The sequence below is a fragment of the Caretta caretta genome, chromosome 5, assembly GCF_965140235.1.
Source record: "Caretta caretta isolate rCarCar2 chromosome 5, rCarCar1.hap1, whole genome shotgun sequence".
Classification (NCBI taxonomy): Eukaryota; Metazoa; Chordata; order Testudines; family Cheloniidae; genus Caretta; species Caretta caretta.
In genome coordinates this window covers 69,479,627-69,496,007 of record NC_134210.1, presented here as the reverse complement: position 1 = coordinate 69,496,007, position 16,381 = coordinate 69,479,627, and the positions used below count along the sequence as shown (strand labels likewise).

Below are 16,381 nucleotides of genomic sequence, written 5' to 3'. Positions count from 1 at the left end.
TGAAAAACTTGGTGGATACACAGGAGCTGTGCAAATTGCAAATGAATATAACAGAAAAGATTACATTCAGTAGAGCTGGTTTTATGGTTTAGATAAGATGGAAATTAAAAAGTGATGGATACAAAGCACTGGTAAAAGCTGTGTCTATGATTCTGGTCAAAGCGTAAATGTGGTATGATCCTGACTATTCTTCCATAAACAACATATTAATATATTTTGCATACAGTTGTATGGATTCAATGCTTTTATTAATTATTGTTGACAGGAGACTTGCCAGTCATTAAAATGCAGGCACATTAGCACTACGTAAACTTGTACATTGAATTTACAGTGTATATTAATGGATTCTAGTTTTAAAATTCTTTAAATCTTACTATATCAATCATAGCGTAATGAGTGGAGTTCAAATGGAAAATACGAAATTTAAAGCTGAATGAGCGCTAAATCCCGCTTTGACCTGAGTAATCTAATGGAGTCCTATATTGTAATTTAAATTAATACTGCAGGTAATGGGACTAATCAAGTGCGTAAGGTGGAAGAGGTTTGTCCCTGTTTTTATAGAACATACGTTTTATTTTTATTAAATATCCTATTGATCTTTATTGTAATTAGTAGTTATTTAAAAATAAAATCCTAAAATTTCATTATTGCTGTGGTTTTTTGGTAATTTGAACTGTTGGCTTTTATGGATCAAGGAGAAATGTTAGCAAAATTAAACCAATAGAAAGGTTGTGTTAAGCAAATCTGCCCCAAACCAGGACATCGCTATAGTTCAGAAAAATTATTTTACAGAAGCTAAATATTTTACTGAAGGATATTTGTAAAGTGCAAGGTATTTATCCTGAAGAGCCACAATCACCTTTTTTTGTGAGATTTATTATGCTTCAAATTTTTTACCAAAATGAGCAGAAAGAATTTATTAGAAAAAACTCCAAACTGTCTGAGCAGGATAATTCAATGTTGTTTATCAGGTTCGTGTATTATGTAGTGGACATCATAAATCTTTGGTTAATCTGAAGTATATGTACCTGATATTTATATTAAAAACAATCCAAAAATCTGCCCTGAGCTGGATATGGAGCCCCTTTGATTGCTTGAACATATGCATTATATTATAACCCAGGTCAGTGATGATCAAGCCATTACATTTTATACTTCTATAAAATGAGAATTCTATAGTGTTAGAGTGACCGAAAAGGGGTTTCCGCAGGTACATATGGTTAGGTGAGAAGAAACAGAATGTTTTAACATTTCTGAAGTACTTGATATCTTTAAAGCACTGTACAAATAGTAAACCTCTGAATAAACCCGTGTGACCTAGCTAAGTGTTATCTCCATTTTATGGATGAGGGGGAAACGAAACATAGAGGTTGAGACATGTCAGAAGCCACACAGTGAATCAGTGGCAGAGCTGGGGCTAGAAATCGTGATTTCATTCTATCCTGGCCTGTGTCTAGTCCATTGGAGCATTTACCTACCTGTAAAAAGCTAGGAGCAAATTTTTTCTAACTCGGGAGCCCAAAGTTAGGCACCTACATAAAAATGACCTGGCAATTCAGAGTTGGTCAGCACCCAGAGTTTCTACTACAATAATTTAAACAAACAAACAAAAAAATTCCACCCACCACTGTGGGACAAGAGTGATTCTGAAAATCAGTCCATTTTTACTTTAGTGTCTCTCGACTTCCAAGCTTGAAAAACTTGATGCTAGCTCCTTATGTCACAACTAAATTAAATAAAGAACTATTCAGATATTTCCTTTTACTGTAACGACATCGTTTAGTTGAAGAGAGCACTGAAAAACTCTAATTATATGCGATTCTCCATTTACATAGTCATAATCTTGACCTCTTTTGTGTTGCTAAAATTTCTCAGCCACTCACTTAAAAGTGAGCAATGAATCAAAACCGTTGTTACTTCCAGTGAGCTGTAGTGCCTTCTGGTGAAAAGAGATCACAGTTATGATGCTATGAAGTGAGTCCTCATAACTGTTGGTATCATTTCTTTAAAATGGTAGCGATTTGCATCCATCAAAGATAATATAAAATAGACTTTTTATATCAACAGAACACAGACCAGATTATGCAAAAATAAAATGCCAAACAAGCCTTCCTATTTAAATCAAGCAGCTCTAACAAATACCAGTAAACATCCGTTTAGCTTTGTGAAGCTAGGTTAAATGATCATATGTTCGTCCTTGTTCTCAGTTTTAAGCAGGACTTCAGCGATTTCTGTTCCCTCAAAGGAGATATTGATTATCACCATAAGTAGTTCAAAGTTTGGGAGTATAACAGTGCAACCTCATGTTCCATAGTCTATTAAATGCCTTTTTTAGTGCAAGAAACTTCTACAAATTCTCTTCATCCATGCCAGTATAGTGCACCTATCACCGTAATAGCTAAGCACCATGTGTAATCATGACCTTTTGATTTTATGTTTTGAGCTGATTTTAGCACAGTTACTACTGCATGGTTGGACACAGGTAACATTGTTGGCATATGCACAATAGAGGCCACAGACTGAATGGGCATGGAGACTGAACTATTCTGTCAGTGTTTAGAGGTAGTTACTCCTAAATCAAGGTTAAGCCTTTTTGCTTTTTTTCTCCATTGTTATGAACAACAGAACCATCTGTCACCCATGTTTACAATCTTGGGTTCCTATTTCATGCTTCACTTTCCTTCTTGCCAGGCTTCCTGGTTGTCACCATGTTTTGCCACTTCAGCAACGTAAAATCTTTCCTGAGCTGTACAGATCAAAACCACAGTCAAACCCTGCTTTAATTACTGTAACCTCTACTTTGGCCTTTCTCCCCACATTAGTCCTGTTTAGTTTGCCCAAAAATACAGCTGCTAAAATTATCTTCTGTTAATCAGGCCTTGTTGCTTCATTCTTCAAATCCCTTTACAGACTTACCTTTACTTGTCATTTCAAAGTTCTTGTCCTTGTCTGCAAAGCTATGCACAACTTCATTCTGGCTTCCATGTCAGATTCCATTTCTTACCATGCCATTGCTCAATGATTCTATCTTTGCCTCCTTTGCTGATTTCTTCCACTCCTGTCTTTTGCCTTCGTCCATGGTACCCCCATGCCAGCATCAACATGCCAGGTGCATTACCCTTTTTGCTGTTTTCACGTACCTCCTACAGACTCTTTTGGTGTGAAGTCTTTGAATACTAATCTGTGTCAGTCTGATGTCCTCTCCACTCCAATATTGTAGAAGAGGGATACTCACGCTTCATATATAAAAATTATCTTCTTCTGGGTTTCATAGTGAGATTTGTTTTGATTGTTTACCTTTATAAACTCTTGAGGTGTAGAGATTCTGTACTTATCTTGTGCAGCATTAGAACATGATAATGCATGCCAAATAATAAGACCCGTTAGTAGGGGATTGGGGGAAAGATTGCATTGCCACTGTCCCGTGCGCCACTTATTTTGTAGATAAATCAGGAGACCAACTCTGTTTAATAGAAGAAATACTTGTTTACTGTGCAGAACTGGTTAAATATCTGTCCCTAGACGACTTAAATGTTTGTTTGAAAAGAGTGAACTACTGTTACAGTAAAATGCAATGAAAATGATCAAAGGGGAAACAAAAGTTGCTTTTTAATTTACTCATTTGTTTCTTGGTCTTGTGTGAACTTTACTTTTGTTCTATGTGCCTAACCAAAAAAAAAAAAAAGTATGTTAACAATTTGGGATGTATAAGTAGGGGCATAGCGAGCAGATCGAGGGACGTGATCATTCCCCTCTATTCGACATTGGTGAGGCCTCATCTGGAGTACTGTGTCCAGTTTTGGGCCCCACACTTCAAGAAGGATGTGGATAAATTAGAGAGAGTCCAGCGAAGGGCAACAAAAATGATTAGGGGTCTGGAACACATGAGTTATGAGGAGAGGCTGAGGGAGCTGGGATTGTTTAGCCTGCAGAAGAGAAGAATGAGGGGGGATTTGATAGCTGCTTTCAACTACCTGAAAGGGGGTTCCAAAGAGGATGGCTCTAGACTGTTCTCAATGGTATCAGATGACAGAACGAGGAGTAATGGTCTCAAGTTGCAGTGGGGGAGGTTTAGATTGGATATTAGGAAAAACTTTTTCACTCAGAGGGTGGTGAAACACTGGAATGCGTTACCTAGGGAGGTGGTAGAATCTCCTTCCTTAGAGGTTTTTAAGGTCAGGCTTGACAAAGCCCTGGCTGGGATGATTTAACTGGGAATTGGTCCTGCTTCGAGCAGGGGGTTGGACTAGATGACCTTCTGGGGTCCCTTCCAACCCTGATATTCTATGATTCTATGAATTTACGAGCTGTACAGAAATCCAGACGAAAAGAGCAATTAAGACTTTGGAAGGGTCAGTGAAAACTTGCTGCTGTTAATATTTTTGTGAAGCTCCAAAATATTTAGTTTGATGTGACAACTAATTATTTTATTACTATAGTACTGGTATTGGAGGGCTAATAGCAGTAGAAGTAACAATAACCAAATTTATGGTACTTTTTTAGCCTTTAAATGATTGGTTGAGAATAAAACAAAAAGGCTATTGTCAAATTATTTTTAAATTAATTTGAATTCATGACTGACAAAGGTGAAACAAAAAATATTAATAGTTTCCAGGTTATACAATTCATTATGCTTTTTTCTTCTTCTGGCCTGGATTCAGATGTTGGTCAGACTGGTTAAATTTAATGGTCAGTCTTGTCCCTCAGTAGATGTTTAGTCAGCATAAAATATACAAACTTTGGTATATTTGACTTTACATCTCTAAAATAGTATGGAATAGTTGATCCAGACTGAAGAGCATTAGAGTTTGTAACTTTTTAGCTACTATGATGATTGATCTATAGTGCGATCACTGATAGGTACAAGGATATAGACAGCTCAGCACTGAGAAGGTTGTGGAGAAGACAATACTACAGCAGCAGCAATTTTGATTGTCTCATCCAGACCTCCTCTTGCAGCTTCCAGGGAGTATAAACTGCAGTGGTAACTCTCACTCTTTTTAAAATGATTCTTACCAGTGCTAAGGGCGGTGTAGTCATAACTCCACTATCACCGCTTCCTGCTCCGTTTGTAAATGCGGGTGCCAGTGTCTTTTTCACGGAACAGTAGGATTGCTTCTAGGCCACTCTGCATTGATATTGCTTGTGCCTCTTTCTTCCCACAGCCTTCCTTTTATATCCGTGTAGGGCTAGCCAAAGTATAAACCTCTTAAGACAGGTCTTTTTGCACTACCGAAGTCTGCTGTGTTCAAAACTCCTTTTATACAGTTATAAGTTGTTTCAGTGGTGCACAAGGCTCACCACTGCTTCAGCAGGTTGTTCTGCTCCATTGTAGTGCGAGTGTAAATCAAAAGTGCTGGTGTCTTTTAGTTGCATTGTTGCAATTAGTTTATCTATCACAGTCCAACAATACTGAAAAAGAAATAGGTCCATGTCTGAAGGAAAACTTATTTTTGGTGAATAAACCAAACGTTTTTCAGAATTTCAGCTGTGAAGAGCTTGCTACTGCAGAACATTAAAGGTTAAAATCAACCCCCCTCTCCAAATTCTCCCCAGGCAATCCCTTCTCCACTTCAGCTTGGTGGATGGGATGTGAAGAATCTCAGATGCACACATGACCCATACTAATGTCACTCTTGGAGGGTAAAACCGTTTTGGATTGTTAAGAAAGTTCACATGATCAAGTTTGTACAATATGTGTATATTGGGTCTCCTTTCTCTTGTCTCTCTCTAGTGAAAGCTTTTGGCAGAATTTTGTTCCGGAGTACATAACGGGATGCTGGTAGAACATTTTGACAGACTTTTCAGGATGAAAAGCTTATCTACAGCACCTTTTTCATTTATTGTGGAGAAGAATTAATCTCTGTCCTGGTTAAAGTTGATTTCCTATATTTAGGCCTGTGGTATGGATTTTTTTTTTGCGCCCCCCTCTAAAATCCACTGCATCTTTTCAGAATCCTGTACATGTCTTAAGATTGTGGAACGGGGGGTTTAGAATCTGGGGGAAGTGAGAGGACGAGGGGGAGAATAGTAGGTCTGCAGCTACATGTTGCTGAACTGCAATGACAATGCTCCCACTACTGGTTCTCCATAGCCTGGCAAACTGAAAGCCAAGAGAGATTTTAGTGCTTTTGAGGAAACAGCAATTTGTTATGAGGTAATAGTTTTAGTGAATATACATATCAGATGGTACAATATCTCTTTACTGATGTGGGAGTGGGAATGGTTCTGCACCCCAGCTTCTTTTGAAAGCTCATCTGTGGTGTGTGTGAGGGTACCTCCAAGCCTAAATTTTGGTTGGCTCTGCAGAAAACTACTGGCATTTTTGCCACACATATGACAAATCTGGAAGGACAGCATGGCCATCTCTGACAGCAGTAGCCTACCTGAATCAAAAGTAGGCTACTGCTGTCAGTATCTTTCCTGCAAATGGAAGTAGGGAATTAATTGTTAACGTATCATGCAAATGTAAATACTGTCTCTTTTTCCTTTGAAGCCGTCTATTTGCGGATCACTTCTACACCCGCAGGAATAGTAAGGAATTTTATAAGAGGCCATGCAGTATTCATTCACTAGTATAATCTGATGCTGCTGCCTTAGTTTGTCTTTTTTAATATCCCTTCACCTTCCATCAACAGAATTTTGTAGCTTAGGAGCTAGATGGATGCAAGCTGTTTACTATAACTGTGAATTCAGAGCTTTTAAGGAGTTTTCCCTAACTTTCTTCTTTTATTTTTTAAGGGATGTAATTAAACTAGGGTGGGGTCATCTTGGTATCCAAAAACACTCTAATGGCAGTGTTAATTTAAAAATTGAATCCTAATCGCTATGAAATAAGGCACTAATTCTGGAAAAACTTACGTCTTTGGTACTATTTGTGCATAAAGGTAACTGTTTGGAAGATTGGGACTGAGGGTTTTAATGTAGGTATTTAGATATCAAGTTTTAGTTCAAAAATGTACTCCTAATTTTAAAAAATGTATAGTTTGCAAAAAAAAATAAAATAAAATATGGAAAACTGCTTGCTGTTGTTGACCATTGTGTCTGCTAGGAAATGTTTCCTAGTAACTTAATTTGAAATATATATTTATTTTAACTACATATGTGTGTGAGGTTTGAGGAATGCCTAATTTTTCTACTTTAGGGCATGGGAATAGTGCTATTAAGATGGTAATATACATTTTGGCTTATTCTCATTTGTTGTTTAATATTGGTCAAGTGATTAAAGATGGACAGGGTACCTGAGCATATGAGAGCTATTAAAGGAAAATGCACATAGACTAGTTATCCCTCCAGGAATGTTTAAGACCTGATATTTCTGGCCAGGAAAGTGTGTGCTTGATTACAGCTGGTTTCTGTTCTGCAGAGGATATTAGCTACACTATATTACCCTACAAAGGAATCAATGTAACTAAACATAAGTGATTTTTTTAGCATGCTGTTTGAATAACAAGAATTCGAAGATTTCATTACCTGCTTTTAAAAAAATTATTTTTAATAAAATTTGGATCCAAAAATGTAGGAGTTCATTTTTGTCCAGTAGTTCAAACAGAAATTTTAACGGGTTCATCTTGAATTTAACCATGCTATTTATCTTTCTGCTTCCAGTATTTTTAGGAAACATTGGTTTGAAAGAAGATAAATTTAGATGCATAAATGAAAGGCAAAAGACAGATTAAAGATTTAAATCCAGTGGTTCAAGACCTTGCACCCAAAATGAATGTGTTCCTTTTATCTGGTAGCTGTGTTAACGATGTCATTCTTTATGGATCAAATCTACCCTGCTGAAGTCATTAGTTTGCTGAGACTGTGTTTTCTAGAACATTTGGCTTTTACAGTACTTAAACTGTTCATCAAATTGGAGTTTAATTCCTATTCTTTGTACCGAATACTAGATTATTCCATTGCTTACTTCTGACAAATTTTATTATTTTATAACTAAAACTGGATTACACCATCCTAAAAGTTAAAATTAGTTTTTTAAACAGTGTCCTTTTTAGTAATTTTTATTTTCCTTCAGATTTCTTTAGGGAAGGAATTACCCTAAATAATTTTCTTTGCAGTACTGGTTGGGGGTGGGAAGCAGAGGAGATTTTATTTCTTTTTTAATTGCTTTTGCCCATTTGGGGACAAATTCCACACTTCATGATTTTTGTTTTACTCTGGACTTATATTTACCACCTAGGATAATTAGGCAGATTCATGAATTAAAGTAGTAGGTATTATTACTCTCATAACCTACAAAAGCAGCATGTTTATAAAGGAAACTGGTTTTGGTTGATACATATATTGCAATGGACCGTTTACTATTATTATTTATTTATTATTTATTAAACTATTTTAAAATTGGGACATTACTGAATAATTGATGATGATAATTTAGTTTAACGCCTCTAGTTAATGTTGCCAAATTCTATAAGACCCTATTTTCAGTTGCTTATAACTTTGCCAAACTTTTACTGTTTGTTTGGGCTGAAATTTTCCATGTAGGGTGTCTGTCTCAGGGTGATTGTGTGATGCTTCAGCAATAAAGGTTCAACTGTTTTTGAAAACCCTTAAGGTTAGAGAAAAATAAGTTGTTTTGCCAATGTGAAATCCTAGTGTCAGGGAAATGCCATTTGCTGTCCCTGTGAAGAAAATCGCCATAAAGTGAGTCAGTGTATAATCCTCTGAAAAATGCAATTTGAACATGTTCAGCCAAGATTTGTTGTTGGCTGGCAGCACTATTCTTTGAAAATTGTCTGTCTGCTTTGAGCATGCCCCATTCCCACAGAGCTCCTATGTTCCAGCTGGACTGTGCGTGCACAGAGTGACAAAGCATGTTCTATTCCTGGTTGGAAGGGGCTACAAAGCAATTGCTCCTCCCGGGTGCCAGGAGCTGCTATAGTCCTAGTAACCTGAACTAAGATCTAGGAGTCTGAACTGGGTCCCTCTACGAGCACCCAGTAGGAACTACCTGACTCAAATACAAAGGGTTGAGGAGCAGAGACGGGAAGAGTTAGGAGCAGAGTGAGAAACTGAAGTCTGTGTAAACAACTAATGTACACTCCTTTTCTGGGCCTAGAACTGAGTTGGAGAACCTTGAATCTCAACATTCCTCAGATGCCTAGCCAATGGCTGTGAAACCCACTAGCAAAATGTCTCCTCTTTTTCTTATTGATCCACATACAGGATAACAATCTACTACTCCTATCAATCTGTGACTCTAAAAGTCCTCATCTTGTTCATAATGTGGGGGTGGTCCGAATGCTTCTGCATGATGGAATTTTTTTCCCCAGTTTGTTTTTATAAAAACTTAGCAGTTTTTTATATAATTTCCTATGTTAGAATATTATGTTTGCAAAATCAAGCACTCAGATATAAGAAATTGATATTGCCAACCTCAGTTCTCGCATTTCCCGACTTTTTTGAGTGTTTGATTTTGCAATGTTAACTTTCTTCTAACATACATTTAATTACTCTGCCCCCCCCCCCCCCCCAACAGCGTGTGCACACACAAAACTACGTATAGAATGTTTAAACAGTTTAAACAAAAATCTGGTCTATTAAAAACACTGAAGCACAGTGAAACAAAACCCTGTGTAAGTAAAACTTTCATCTAATGTACATTGGATATCAGGTTTCAGGCCATAAACATGGAATAATATGTGAATTAATTGAATGAAATACTCCTGAAATCTCATTGGTTTATGTATAAATGCAGTCAGATCCTGTACATACACAAAGAAATTGCATCACTAGATCCATGCTTCAAAATGAGCCATAAAAAATTGTAGACCTTTGATATAGATTTTGTCCGTGTTTCCAAATTAAGGTGGGGTGGTGTGTGTGTGTGTGTGTGTGTGTGTGCTGCCTCTTTAACTATTATTTTTTATATTTTAGTTCTACCACCAGTCTTCTTAAATGTTGTTCCCTTCTGGCAGCTGGTGGATAAGCAAGACAGTGTATGAAAATTTTTATTGCTGCAATATGCTGTTAATTTAGCACTTTCCTGAGAATATATTGGTTTCCATGCTGGTTTATGGAATTAGAGATGTACTATTCTATAGTAAATTCCACTCCTTTCTTTAACAACCTGTTGCACTTTCTTTCCATTTGCAAAGGCACTTAGAGCCAGTTAGCAATGATAAGGATCTATGCTGAAGGTTAATCAATCCTTCCAAGAATGGATGTTCAGGACTACTGGTCTCTGCCTCAGTTGTATGGGCCCCTTTGAGCTAGGTGTAGAGACCCAGGCTGTGTAGCCTCACTAAAGAACTTACAGTGGCGCAATTGCATTGGAGAAGCTCTCCTACCAGCATAGCATTTTCCACACTGGTGCTTAGGTCGGTGTAACTTATGTCACTCAGGAGAGTGGCTTATTCACACCTCTGAGCAACATAAATTATATCGACATAAGTGGTAGTGCAGATATAGCCTAAGTGTCTTCTGACTAGGTAATAACTCACAACCTTAAGAATGAGCCCGTCTTAACAAGGTTCTTGCATATACAAATACTAATTATGGATAGGTTTTGTTTTTTTAAGAGTCTTTGAATGATCTTTCTCTCTCCTAGCTAATTGCATTCCAGCTCTACCTCTGTGCACCACAGCCCTGGTTGTTTGAAAGGTTCCAAATACAACTTTATCCAATAATAGTCATAATTGGTAGCTGGAAGCATGAGCTCTAATGTGGGGATATACCAAACAACTGCAGCTGACAACATTTGTGAAAACTTTTTAGTCTAGGTGTTTCTGTACATTCTTTTGATTCTCTAATTTCCTGAGTTTTCCAGACTTTACCACATTTGTCAAACGTGGTAACTTCACATCTTGTAGGCACCACCTACATTTGCTGAAGGAGAGTCAGGCATCATAAAAAATTTCTATTCTGAGCTCTGATGTTAGAGGTAGCTTACAGTGAATCTTCTGGATGTTCTATATAGATATTAAAGCTGTGTGATACTTAGCCCAAAAAGAAGTGCCCCCTCCAAAATGCGGTATTATCGTTGACAGTTTGTCCCATTAAGTATTTTGATGACTACATTTATTTGTTACATTTATGCCTTAATTTGTGAACAGTGTGGCTGGTTAAAGTGGCTCTGGGAACTGTAGCAGAAGTTTTTTATACTATTTTAATTTGAGTACTACATTCAGTTATACTGTTTGAATTCTTTTATTTTCCCTTTAAAATTATGTAAAATATACATTTAAAATCTGTCTGCATGTGTTTTAAAGTACTTGCTTTTCTAACTGTAGGTTTTTGGTGTTTAATTTTTGGCAGTGCATTGGTGAATATTTGACAAGTCATTGGCTCATTATGTTCTTGCAAGGACTGAGCCTCAAAGCTCCACCTCTATCCTCATTCTCTGTGCTGTTTCCCAGCCAGTCTGAGCTCCATAAGAAAGGAGGAGGAATGCTCCTGAATTGGCCCTTGCTTAGCTCTGTTGTTGCAAGCTCTTGTCAGGGGAGGCATATCTTGTGTTTCTGAACATGGGTCTCATTCCCATAACCCACTCACTCTAGTTTAGCCAACTGCGGGGGTGGGTGGGGAATGGCTTGAGCGTCTCTTCTCATCCATGTGTCTGTCTTAAAAAAAAAAAAAATTGAAGAAAACTTGAAGATGTGGGAATAAAAGAGAAAAATAGAAGCAAACTGCTTAATTTTGAGAGGTTTTATATCTTCTTTTCTTTTGGTTACTTTTACAATTAACTATCACCTTTAACTAGATTGAATTTTTCAGATAGTTTCAGAACTAACCTCTTTCCCCATTCCTCTTAAATGTTTTGAGTACCTTCCCCTCATGAAAATTTAATACCCCACCCCACTCAACTCTTATTTGGAAAAGGGTAGGGCTAATAGAGTGATCTCATTATGGTTCATGTTCACAAATTTAATGCAGCCTGTGTCGACAGTGGTTTCTTTTCATCAGCTTGTAATGTTGTCGTCTTTTCTGTTCAATTGCCTACGTTAAATTAATATTGTTCTATCTTCATGATGATGTGGGGTTTTTGTGTGTTCTGTTAAACAAGTTGACTTTTAATTGTTATGTTCTGGAAGGGTTTTTTTGGTATTGAGTTTCTCTTTGTTTCTTCTCTAATCTGACACGTTCTTTCTTTTTGCTCATAATATCGTTTCCTTTACAGTTTCTAGTGTTACTGAGTTCCTAGAGAAACCACATAAAGATTTGGACTTCTTTCTGTATTTCTGAATTATCAACAGCCCTTTTTTATATTCTATTCATCATATTGTGAAGATCACATTTTCATCTTTTTATCCACCATCCCTCCCTGGAGGCTAAATGTAATTGTGTCTGCAGAGATTTTAATATCTTTCCCACTGAATCAAAAGTGTGTAAGAAATGTCTCATTCATAAGACGTTTCTGTAACAGGGCGCAGGTGGGCCCCTCTATCTTTGGCCAGTTCTGTACCCACAAACCAGCCGGAGACCTCTGCTTTGGTGCATTCACCCATGCTCCTTATTTACAGTATAAGCTCCCACCACCTTGTAACTACAGACAGCGTTCAGCTTACAGCCTCAGGGACTGCTAGCTTCTGCAGCCAGCAGGGGAGAGCAGCCTCTAACTCCCTGGCTCCTCCCTTTCCTCTCCCCCCTCTAACTCCCTGGCTCCTCCCTTTCCTCTCCCCCCATGGCTTCCTTCCTGCCAGCCTTTATGCAGCCCCTGGCTAACGAGGCCTGCAGTTGTTCTCTATTTGTCACTTAGGCCTGGGCCTACTCAGCCAGGTCCAATTCCCCTTTCTGGATTGGAGCTGGCATGACAGGTCTGGCTCAGGGTTTCCTAGCCTGTAACAGTTTCATAATGGCTGTCACCATTTTTTTTTCATTGTGAGCAAGTGGTCTGCTTATATAAAACCTTCATTGTGCCTTGGTTACTTAAAATATATTTTGCCTCTTTATATTAGTGTTGTCTTGAAAAATACATGAAGGAGGCTGACGAGCCTGAAGTCATACAAGGCTTTCTTTCTTTAAAAAAAATAAATAATTTGTGTGTTACAGGTTTTTTCTCTCCATTTTATGACATGAACACTTATTTTTTCCCCCATTGTTGCTCTTCCGCTATGCTCTTGAGATACTTTATGATGTCAGTAGTGATGTTTTTTCCCCTCGAGCACACTTTCTCTTGACTGCTTATTTTCTCTGCTTGTTGTATCTTCACCGTTTATTTTCTGCTTACAGATGTTGGTGCCAAGGTCAGTTTGTAGAACTGTTTGTCTAGCAGTAAAACTCTGCTACCTTCTGTAGGATGCCATCTCGCTTTATAATTGTTTCATTGTTTGTCCTGCAAAAACTGTCACTTTTTTCATTTGAGAGTCATTTCCTTTTAGCCCTTTTTTCCTTCCAGAGTGATATTTTGTTTCTAGGATGCCTTTCTTTAGATCACCCATGTTGTCAGATGCAGAAATCACAAGGTGTATATCTCCATCTCTTCAGCATGTTTTTATTATGTTATGCAAATAATTTATCTTCTTTGTCCAGGGTTTATAGATGTATGGTTTATTAAATAAAACATGCTTTTCTGTGGTTTGTTTGCAAGAACTTAAAATCAGAAACTAATTTCAAGCGAGAGAAAAATGTACCATCTTTTCTAAGTTAATTCTCAATATTTTGTACACTGATCAGTTTTGTGTTATGCAGCTTTGTTGATCTATTTTGATTCCATTTCAAGGATTTTCATGTATTGGCACCCTGTGGTCTTTTCTTTTTTTTTGCTTTTTGTTTTGCTATGAACAGTTTTTTGCCAATAAGCTAACACTGTATATAAAAAATGAATAGTACTGCACATATTTAAAATATACTTATTTCAGAAAAAGGTTGGCTTAATTTTGCTGAAAATGGGAAATCAGCCTCCAGATTTCATATTTACGTAGATCATGGATTAACAAATAATACCACTGGATTAAACTAGTTTATGACCTGAGTCCCAGGGGAGCCAGCTGAGGCCACTCAGTTAGGGTGAACTGGAAAGAATGGTGCAGATAATCCCCAAAGATGGTGGATATTCCAATATTTAGGTTTACCAAGCCAGCACAAAACAGCTTCTTTACTACCTCACTGGTTACTCAGAAGTCAACACCACAGTTCCCTTAAAATAACCCAGCCTCAGGCCTCCACATAGGCACCCAAGTCAGATATGATGAGTGTCAGAGTTCCCTCCCCACTCTGAACTCTAGGGTACAGATATGGGGACCCACATGAGAGACCCCCTAAACTTATTTCTACCAGCTTAAGTTAAAAACTTCCCAAGGCACAAATTCTTCCTTGTACTTGGATTAGGTAATGCTGCCACCACCAAGTGATTTAGACAAACTCAGGGAAAGGACCAGTTTCTACTCCCTAAAATTCCCCCAAGCCTCCACACTCCCTTTCCCGGGGAGGCTTGAGAATAAATAAGATGAGCATTGACCAACCTTGGGCTTTTTTAGGACACTAAAAAAAAACAACAAAACCCAATCAGATTCTAAAAGAAACTTCATAATAAAGAAAAAAGGTAAAAGAAGCACCTCTGTAAAATTAGAATGGAAGATAATCTTACAGGGCAATCAGATTCAAAAACACAGAGGATTTCCCTCTGGGCCAAACTTTAAAGTTACAAAAAGAAAATCAGGAATACACCTTATACAGAGAAAACCACAAGCCAAAACAAAAATAAGCTAATGCATTCCCTTGCTAGTACTTACTAATTCTAATGGCGTTGGATTGCTTGCTTCCTTGATGTGTGCAAGCACACAGAACAGACAGACCAAAACCACCTCTCCCCCTCATCCCCCAATATGAAAGTATCTTCTGCGCTTATTGGTCCTTTTGGTCAGGTGCCAGCCAGGTTACCTGAGCTTCTTAACCCTTTACAGGTAAAAGGATTTTGTGCCTCTGGCCAGGAGGGATTTTACAGTAGTGTATACAGGAAGGTTGTTACCCTTCCCTTTATGACAATGAGGATTAATGAAAATCTTATTATCATACAAAAAAGGTTTTACCAATCCCAAAGGATCAGACACATTACCTCCCATGTTAATGAGTATTCCAGATCTTAGTCAAATACCCACTTACAGCCAATTCTTATTAACTAAACTAAAATTTTATTAAAAAGAGGAGAGAGAGAGAGAGTATGGTGAAAAGATCAATATACATACAGACATGAGTTCAATTCTTGAGGTTCAGATTCATAGCAGAGATGGTGAGCTTTGTACTTGCCAAAAGTTCTTTTTGAATTTAGTCCATAGATTATAGTCTAATGTCCAATATCATATTCAGGGTGTTCCAGCTTAACTGGAACTCAATCTCAATCTTGTGACTCAAACTTCCCCTGATGAAGCTTAAGCAGATCTGAGATGACAGGATCAGGACCCAAGGATCTTTTATTAAATTTCAAGGCCTTCTTTGACAGATCGGAGTCTGTTAGCTTACAGTAGGCAATCAGTGTGACTTTGAAGTGGGTCCATCACCGGTACTTAGCTACATTAATTAACATAGGGCAGTTGCCTGTTGTTCCACCATTCGCAGATTTACTATACATTTCAAAGAGAGATGAATAGAGCGATATCCTATGTTTACAGTTCATTTAAATGTTAAGAAGTTATTTTGATCTCTGAATAACAGAATACAGCATAGACAGTGACTGTTGGATTATATTGTTGACCTCCTCCAATATGTATGTAAAAACACAAACATTATCTCCCCATATGTTTTTACGGGTTAAATTTGAGTAATTTGTTCTGCAGGATGTTTAACCCTTTCTGGTCATTTCACACAGTTATGAATCTGTACTGGTTTCTTATATTTAGATCAGTGAAGATCTGTGCTTTCCTTACAAATATATATGTGATCACTGTGCTGCTACTTTCCAAATTGTCTCCTCTGCACAAAACTGACACAAGCAATCTGTTGTGGCCTGGCAGTTTGTCCCTTGCCCCTTACTACTTTTCTGGTATGGATCTTGCAAGGGCCTGGTTCAAAATTCACCATGTTAAAGTGGTGATTGTGCACTGTATTAGAGTATCTTGATGGCTGGGATGAGAATCTGAATTGATGCCTCTTTTCCGTATTTTCCTTCCTCTCTCTCCAGGAATGCTGTGGGTTGCAGATCAAGCAGTGGACTGTGACCCCCTGCTTACCTAGTTGATGATCTGGCCATGTGGCAGTCTGTGTGTCTTGAGGAGTTCTGGCCCAGATCTTCAAATGTGCCAAAAGTTAGATTCTGGAGCCAGATTAGCAGCAACCAGCAGCTCCTTTAAATAAGTTGTTGGCTTTTCAGTTGAGTTTGGCTCCCATTCAAATATCTGTTAGGAGCTGCTGGTTGCTGCACCCTTCTGAAAATCTGCCCCCATCATTTAAGTGCCAAACTAGGAGCTGAGCTCTTAGAAAAGTTTTGCATGTTGAGCAC

The 16,381-nt window shown here is 37.8% G+C and overlaps 1 protein-coding gene across 2 annotated transcripts in view; it reads left to right on the top strand.

Moving 5' to 3' along the window:
• Positions 1-16,381, top strand: part of FBXL17 (F-box and leucine rich repeat protein 17) — a 497,308-nt gene that overhangs the window by 38,795 nt on the left and 442,132 nt on the right. The window lies entirely within an intron of this gene.